At 41.7% G+C, this 8,524-nt stretch overlaps 1 long non-coding RNA gene across 2 annotated transcripts; it reads right to left on the reverse strand.

Annotated features, from left to right (window-relative positions):
• Positions 1-4,343: 4,343 nt before the first annotated feature.
• LOC118161886 lies at positions 4,344-8,171 on the reverse strand. Of its 2 annotated transcripts, XR_004748212.1 has the most exons (3): positions 7,962-8,171; positions 7,726-7,770; positions 4,344-5,789 (listed from the first exon to the last, which is right to left on the reverse strand). It is a non-coding gene; the product is annotated as an uncharacterized LOC118161886 (long non-coding RNA). The 2 variants fall into 2 exon arrangements; XR_004748211.1 differs by lacking the exon at positions 7,962-8,171 and having other exon boundaries at positions 7,726-7,817.
• Positions 8,172-8,524: the final 353 nt, after the last annotated feature.

Here is an 8,524-nt window from a genome sequence, read left to right on the forward strand (position 1 = left end):
TTTTTTTTTTTTTTTTTTTTTTTTTTTTTTTTTTTTTTTTTTTTTTTCCCAAAGCGTAGTTACTTTGTTAGCGCTAGATGGAGCTGCAGAGCAGGCAAAGAGTTCTTTGCAGCTAGAAATCGTCCAGGGTAGCTTTAACACTGAAATACTCCCGGGTGGAGTATTGATTTGGTTACAAACTACCTCCACACACTGCTGCTTCTCATCACTTGCAACGCCTGCCTAGACGTCTGAGGCTGCACAGTTGGTGCCACGCTCCTCTGCCCTCAGGCTGGGGGTAAAAATCCTTCCTGGTATGGTGGTTGCTGATGTACACGGGACAAGCACCACGTACAGCCTTGCTCTCGTGCTCCTTTTGCCTCCTTGAAGCTTAGATAAATGCATTTATTTCTGCCCGTGATTTATCCCAGGATAAACGGGCCCTTCATGAGGCTCAGATCACAGGTGTGATGGATGTGTCTTTTCTCTCCCTTTCTCCGAGCATGGCTCTGGGAAATCAGGTCACAGAGAGCAAGTGGGGGAAGAGTACATATAACAGGAGCCACTGTGTGTTATGACTTGTTAATGGAGATTTTGAACTCTCCTTGCAGCTGCAAATTTATACAAAGTGTGATGTTAGGGACAGCAAGGAACAAGTTGGGGTGAGAAAAGCTGACTGAAAATGGGCAAAGTGAAGGAAGTCAGTCATGTCAGTCAAATACATTGGCTGGTGGGAGAGAAGGATCCTGCTGTAATTTGCCAAAAGGACTAAGCTTCAAAAAAATGCCACTTTCTGATTTATTTGCAGGGGTGGGGAGGAAGGGATAGGACTGGTGTGACTGCTCTGTTCACACTAGGAAGAAGTTCTGCTGCCTTGTGTGGTGTGAGGCAGCATGGAAACAGACACATTCTGGAATTTGTGTCCTTTCCCTGTCACTCATTAACTGCAGTTCAGGAAATAAAGGTAAAAACCTTATAGCAGGAGACAGGGATGTTTATTTTATTTTATTTTATTTTATTTTATTTTATTTTTATTTTATTTTATGTTATTTTGTTTTATTTTATGTTATTTTATTTTATTTTATTTTATTTTATATGTGCAGCTGACAGATTTCTTGCCAGTGCTTTCTCTGCTACACTGCTCAACAACTGTCCTGGAGTAATTGTGTTAGTAATAATATAGCAGAGAATTCATGAAGTGTAAAGACCTATGGTACCCCATGTGTCTTACTGGTGCCAAATGTTTTATTTAACTGACCACCATCCAGTAATTTTCTGGCACCCATCTTGTGTAAATGTATGAGTTTCCAAGCTGAATAGCTGGAGGAAGAACGAGGAGCTGCTCAGCTGTGCTGGAGCCCCGAGCACAGGCTGGTGTGTAAGGAGCGAGCGGTTAGAGATGGGTATAGCAATGAGTCCAAGCAACATATTTTAAAGCTTTGATAACAGAGACACGGAAATACTGGTATCGTTAAAACTTCACCTTAAAGTGGGATATTCTTCTGATACTTCAGCAATCTTAATGTTTATCCCTTCAGACTTACCGGAGGTTGCGTCTTGTGGGAATTCCTGAGAGCTGCTTTTCTTTGAAAACAACGGTGGAGAGTTCCCCACTTCACACTATTCTTGATGCAAGACATACATTTGGTGACAAACCCTGCTATTAAAGAAACCTGGAAAGGAAAAGAGAACACCTTTTTCTTCTATTGATTCAGACAGAAGTGTTGTATGTAGAAGGCTTAGATCCCCTTAGGCTTTAACATTCTTCAGTATAGCCATTAGGGTTTCTTCTCTCTCACTGATCATGCATGTTAGTATGCAATCTGTAATTCAGATAGCTGTTTTTCTCTGTTATTCTGCAGAAAGTAGGAAGCAAAAAAAATTCTCGTGGTTGAGATGACAGCAGGAGGGAACTCAAGAAAGAGAGTGTGCACATGCCCACGCATGCTGGTCACTCATTCATCTTGGGGTGTGTTAACACAGAACTTCCTGTGATCTTTTGATGGACAGACTGCCAAATGGCTCCACTTTTGTGATTTTGCCACCCATTTTTGCCTGGAGATGCTATGATGATGTTGGACCAGGTGTGAATGCCTCATGTTTAGTGCAGCCAAACAAAACCTGCTATTAATGACGTGCAGCCAAGCTAGTAAATGCACGCAGTAGCCTGAATGCATATGCATGCTATCTACGTATCTCCACCTCTGTTTATGGCTTGATAACTTTTTGTATTAGATGTTCAGAGATATCTAACAGGAAACTAGTGTTTTTGAAGTAGTGTTTACTCACAAACTGGAGACTGAAGTGCAATCATGATCAACTTGAAGCTTCATAATTTGGGGTATGTGTTACTTCAACCCAGTCAAAAAGGTATTTCTGCTTCCAGTATAAGTTTGTATATCACTTCTGCATGAGAGAGGTGTGGAGAAACATCTGTGATCACTCTACTGAACTCAAAACAGCTAATTTGTTGTAAATTGGAGAGGGAAGAGGAAATCAGAATATGTTCTTTTTCACTGCATTTCAGGACTAGTTTAAACACAAACAAAAAAACAATTTAAAAAGAACTTATAAATGTGAAGAAGGCAGGTTATCTGCATGATTCTTTTTCCATTTTGCACCCTTGTTCCACTTCCTTGATTATAATATGTTGCTCGCAGCTTTTTGTATTACATTTTTGGGTGGTCAATAAAGCAGAATATAAAATTTCTTAACTGGTGCATCACCTATCGGGAGAAAAGCCTATGCCTATTGAGTTCTCCTTATAGCAGATTACATCATGAATAATTCTGACTACTGTATGTAGTCTTGTGTTGCTATAGCAAAAATACTGTCTGCTTTTACACACAGCTATTGCAGTTACTACAATTCTGATTTTTACGGATCAGAGGATGGGAAATGTTAATTAATGGATTCAATCTGACTGAAGCATAGAAAGAGACAAGGAGGCAGTGTGTGATCTGGAAAGGAGTGGACACAGAAAGAAGGCACCAAGAAGGTTTCTAGCCCAGTGCTAAGAGTACTCTTGCTCTCATGATTTCCTGACTGTAAGTATGAAGAAAAGCAAAGGAACAACTGGAGACATGATGTGCAGTTTGACAAATAAGAGAGTTGCTGGGGGGAACCATAATGTGAATTGCGCATTTGATGGCTTGGGTAAATCACACAAGTTGCTGTTTTTGTTAGAGATATAAAGGCCTTTTGAGCATCACTGACAATACGTACAGCAAACCAATGGAGAACGTAATAAAGGGTGATTCTGTTTGCTGTCTGCTTGTGGTTTCCTTCCTCCATTCTATAGGTGCATGCATTTTGTCTTTGTTGCTGCAGCAGGAATATTTTTCAAAGCCTTTGATGTTTTCCATTTTTCCCCTTGAGGGGAAACTAAGCCTTTGCTTTGGTGGGATATTCCAGTAAAACTTCACCCTTTTGAGTTGTTGCTTGTTACTTGGTTTGTGCTCATTGAAGAAAAACAAGTAATAAAGTGAATATACTGTTAGAGGGCTGGAGCTGACAGAAGGCTACTGGTTTCTGTCAGCCCTCCAGGATATGCTGCATTCTGGTGACAACCAGGCTGGCATTTTGTTACTGTTTTTGTTTTTTGTCCTTGACCAAATACAAATAGTGGGTGAATGAGATATATAATCATTAGATTTAGACCACGTCCATCATGGGAGTAGTGGTAGATTAAATGAAGGTTTGAACTTAAAATATACAAACTGCTCTGCAGTAACTTTCCACTCTGAGGCAGACTTTTAAGGGCTGTCATATCGCATTGAACTCTTTTTCTTTGACTGATGAATTCATAATCCTTTGAATTAACTTTGATATGGTTCACTAATATAGCATGTGCTGTAAGTATAGCATTTTGAGACGGCTGAGTGAAATGTGAATTAATTGCTTAAAATATGAATGCTACATTTCTTGCTAGTCTTCTAAGTTATTTCAATGTAGTTATTTGTGCCTTTGGCTCCCTTCCCAATTTTTCTAAACATCATGTCTAAGTAGCATTTAAAGATGATGATGTTCCTGATGTCTAAGTAAATTGTTGAAAATCCCTGGCAGCCACTTACTCCTCAGATGAAGATTTCAGTTACTCCAAGGCATCTGGGGTGTATTTTTTTTTTTTTTTTTTATTTTTTTTTTGTTCAGCCCATCAATTTCTAAATTGCATTTGCTCCTATGCTTCATTTTGTTTTACGGATGCCACATCACATATCAACTCTTTGAGCCAGAGAGTGATACTTCATGTCTCTAAAAGCCTTCCAAACTTTCTTGGATGAACCACTGGAAGCCTGTGGGCCTTTGGCAACCTCTCACAACCAGGCTGTGATCAAGTTCTTCCCAGCAGAAGCCTAGGATGATACATACTTGATTATGATCTTATGATCTTGACTGAGTTCTTTCATACAAAGGTCTTGGTGGCAGGAAGGAGAGGTTGGCTGAAGGCTCTGGAAGCTGCATGTCCCAACTGTGCTGAGGTTAGAAGTATCAAAGGCTGGGACTTTTTTAACTGTCAGGAGTGGATGAAATTCTGTGGTAGTGTGGGTACAGATCTGCCCACACCCATGACTGCACGCATCTCAAAAAAATCACTTTCAAAAAAAGGACAGAGAATAGCTAATATAAGGAAAACTACAATTTTAAATTTTATCAATGATGCAATTTTTGCATTTTGTAATTATGGACTTGCCTGTAGCCAAATTAATGTTGAGATCAGAGAGCTGGGAGCAAATCCTGAAGTCTGGTTCTGGATCTGGGTCAGGAATTGAATGTCCCTGGGGTTCAAAGTGGGAGATAAGTTGGAATCTGCAGTTCTCCAAGTGCATGTCAAGTTGAAGCAGTAAACTCTCCCTCTCTCCCTGCTTCATGTACTTGCCTACAGACATTATGCAGCTGATCCTCAGCTGTGTGCAAGGTGCGCTGCCTCAATGCAGCCAACTGTACCCACAGGCCAAAATTCCTGCAGTGAAGGATTGCAAGCTTCTGGCTTTCACCCCTTTCTCCCAGACAGGCTTCCATGGCAGGCAAGGGCCTGAGTGAGACTTCTCTATGTGTTTACCATGCACAGATCCCAACTCCTGGGGGAAAGATATCTGCTTTCTTCTTCTGTCAGGGTATTGGAGTGCTGGATCCTGCTGCTGGGTGTTACGGAAAAGAGAAAAGTGGACTGGGAGGTTGTGTGGCCAAGGATGGGTTGGAGGTCAAAGCAACATCTACTGTTTGTCAAGGCCATTTCATTTCAGGAAAATGGTCTTCAAGCTTCTTAAATGACGCTTGGGGGTGTTTCAGTTAGTACTGAAATGCAGCCATTTCCAGAGCTGGATGCATCGACAACATAATAGCATGCAGAAACCCCACAGTGCCCAAAAGTGGAAAATAGTGGTCTCCAAATGTTACTACAGGAGGGATTTAAAATAGGGATTTGATGCTACTTAGACTAATTGCTGGGCAGATTAGCCTGCAATCTTTGCTTCTGGTTCTGTTCTTTGCCTTGACTTGAAAGCTTCCTGTCTGCTGTCCTCTTCCATCATGAACATTCGTAGTCAGTTATTGCAATTGTGGCCCTGCTATGCCCAGCACCCTATGTTTGCCTGCTGTTCATGAATTTGTTACACACAAATTGCCGTGTTTCACTCTGCTGGTTTAACTGCCTGTTAATTAGGCAGTTTCTAAGCAGTAGTGCCAGGTAGGAATAAATCTGCAAGACAGCAATATTGCTGGAGTTTTCCAGTTTTTGTGAGTGGGTAACATCAGGTCAACAGGATTTGTCTTCTGCATTTAGTGAAACTGGGGCTGAATGAAGTGTCCTGGAAAGGTATAAATGTATCTGAAGTATTAGCATTCAGAAATATGAAAAAAAAACTCAGAACATTATGCATTGGAAGCTTTAGCACAATCTGATATACTATCTATTACAGTCAGTTTTTAGCTAATTGATGGTATTAAAATACTCCCAAGGCCTGGAGTCTGACTTTTTTGGCTTCCTTCCCCTTTGTCTCTTTTTCTTGCCTCACCACACCCCACCACCACCATCCTCTCCAGATCCTTCCCCACACCCACAAAAAAAAAAAAAAAAAGGCAAAAGGCAAAAGGCAAAAAGAAATCCGTAGTTCTATAATTTATGATACAGTCTCATAAATTACCACGGTGGAGTTAGTTGTCCAACTGCCTGTGACCTGCTGGGTATTTGTTGGAAAAAAATAATGAATTCTAAGAGCTTCGTGAATCCTAATGTGAGTGATTCTCCATCTGAAAGTTTGGACTGGATTGATTATTCCCCAGTTTAAAATATTTCCCTCTTCTATTCCAAGAGTAGTAACATTAACCTATTCTTAGGGAACCTGTCACCCAAAATGCAGATAGCAAAGAGTTGGAGAGAAGATCTGGCAAGTCACCCATAATTTCAAAATGTTATTGGTCTCAGATTACCACGTTAAAAGGAAGCCAGGATCATTTAATGCATGACTTACTAACCAAGAAAGGAGCTAAATTTAACAGAGAACATTCAAAAAATTGTTCAACCAATGCTAGTGTTGATGTTTGTATCCTGAACTGGATGTAACTGGAGTTGTTTCATGAACTGGAGCTAGGAGTCTGAAAACCATCTTGTTCCTCTGTCTTGTAAGTGAAGAACATGCTCTGCTGATGTAATTGTGTCCTTTGTAATGAGTTTCAATATTCATTTAGGCCTCCCATGATCAGTGCCAAGCTGGATATGCAAGGTATCACTGAGAAAGGACAATATTGTCTCATCCCTTTGGGAGGGGCAAGTACATTCAAGGAAGAGGATGTATATGAATTGGGTAAGGCAGCATAATAATAGCTCTGCATTCTCCTAATTCTAAATTATGACTTTTCTGCCTTGGTGCAGTGTTTCTGATACTGCCATCCTTAAGAGGGAGAGGGCAGGAGCCATTCAGTTGTCATCTGCTTGTGTCCACAGAAATCTTGCAGACTACCAGGGTTTCTTTAAGCCAGCTTTAAGGATAGAGATGGTGCCTGCATTCCGGAGGCTTGGAGACACCCTCAGACTCTCTTAGGACTGTGTGGGAGTTGCCATGTGTACAAGGATGAGATTGTAATCTGAGAGATGTTCTGTTCCTGCTACTCCTTTGGGTTTGGGTTTGAGAGTCTCTAGCTAATGTAAGCCATCTGAATCCTGCATTTTCAGTATGCTTTTTTAATGTTAAGAAGAGTTAAAAGATCAGCACACACCCTGCTCCAAGGTCAGAATTAACTCTAAGCCTTCAGCCAAAAGCTGTATAGCATGGGAGATCCCACCTATAGCTGATAATTCATGTACTCAGAAGGATGTTTATCAGCAAGAATCCCTTCTGTCTTTACTTTTCATCCTAGTTAACTTAGTTTCAGGTAGTGAGAGGTGTACCTTTATAATGCTCTAAAAGTTTTGAAATAGGACTGACGGCTGAGAAACAATGCAACCAAGATGAGGGCAGTACAGCTGGGGACACTCTGCGTACTCCAGACTTGCTCCTCTGAGGTGAGAAAACTCCCGCTCATTTTAATGCATCTGCTTCCTCAGGTAAAGCTGCCTTGTACGAATAATGGCAGGAGGTCAGCATCTTCCCATTGAGCTAAATGACCAACAGAAAAGGTCCGATAATGCCCTGGTGGCTACTCTTACTTAAAAAAATAATAAATAAATAAACAAGATTATCTCCTGTGGCTGAGTGGTTCCTTGATCTGAAAAAAAATATAAATAAATAAAATTATTTTGCTCACCTGCTCTACCTTGCCTCTCTTCAGCCCCTGGAAGGAGATACAGCACTGAAATCAAGACAGGGTACTGTGAGAATCTGTGCTCCTCATATGGGGCAGCTGAAGAAGTCTAGCATCTGATAGTAATTGATTAGTAAATTAAATTTTAACAACCTAGAGGCTGCACACGGTCCAGCCCTGCTCCCCTAATATAAATCATTCAGATTTGCAAATAGGAAACACATGTTTTTCTGTCTGACCTTGTCTTTTATGGAGCAGTGGAGATTGCAAATGCAGATGCTCAGGTTTGTCAGCTTTCCTGGCTGCTGAGGCCACAAATGTCAGCTTTGCTCTCGGAGCACATGTTACGTTGACGTTGCTTTGCGACCTGGAGAAGAGATACGGCAGCAGGCAATAAAGCTGGGCTGGAAGCTGCTCAGACAGCCTCGCTCCCTTTAGGCCTTGTTCACCCAGAGCAGGGCTGTGACCTCCGGCCCTGCAGCCCGGTTCCCTCTTCCCTTCCCTGCCACAGGCGGGAGGAGGACACAGCTGCCTCCATAACATGGCCAACAGCAGAAGGCAGTCAGTCACCTGCTGTCTCCACCAGCAGCAAAGTGCAGGTTCTGTCTGTTTCCTAGCTGTTTTGGCTTAAACTCAGTGGTCTTGAAGCACTCAGTCCCTGGCAGCTGGGGCTGGGTCAGGTCCTTTCCCCACGCTCCTTATTTTAGCTGCAAGCTCCAACGTGGACCTGGGCACCACCGCAGCTAATGCTGCTCACCCTTTTCCTGGAGGTGTTTAATGACTGGTTTAATGAGCAATTAAA

The sequence above is a fragment of the Oxyura jamaicensis genome, chromosome 2, assembly GCF_011077185.1.
Source record: "Oxyura jamaicensis isolate SHBP4307 breed ruddy duck chromosome 2, BPBGC_Ojam_1.0, whole genome shotgun sequence".
Taxonomy (NCBI): domain Eukaryota; kingdom Metazoa; phylum Chordata; class Aves; order Anseriformes; family Anatidae; genus Oxyura; species Oxyura jamaicensis.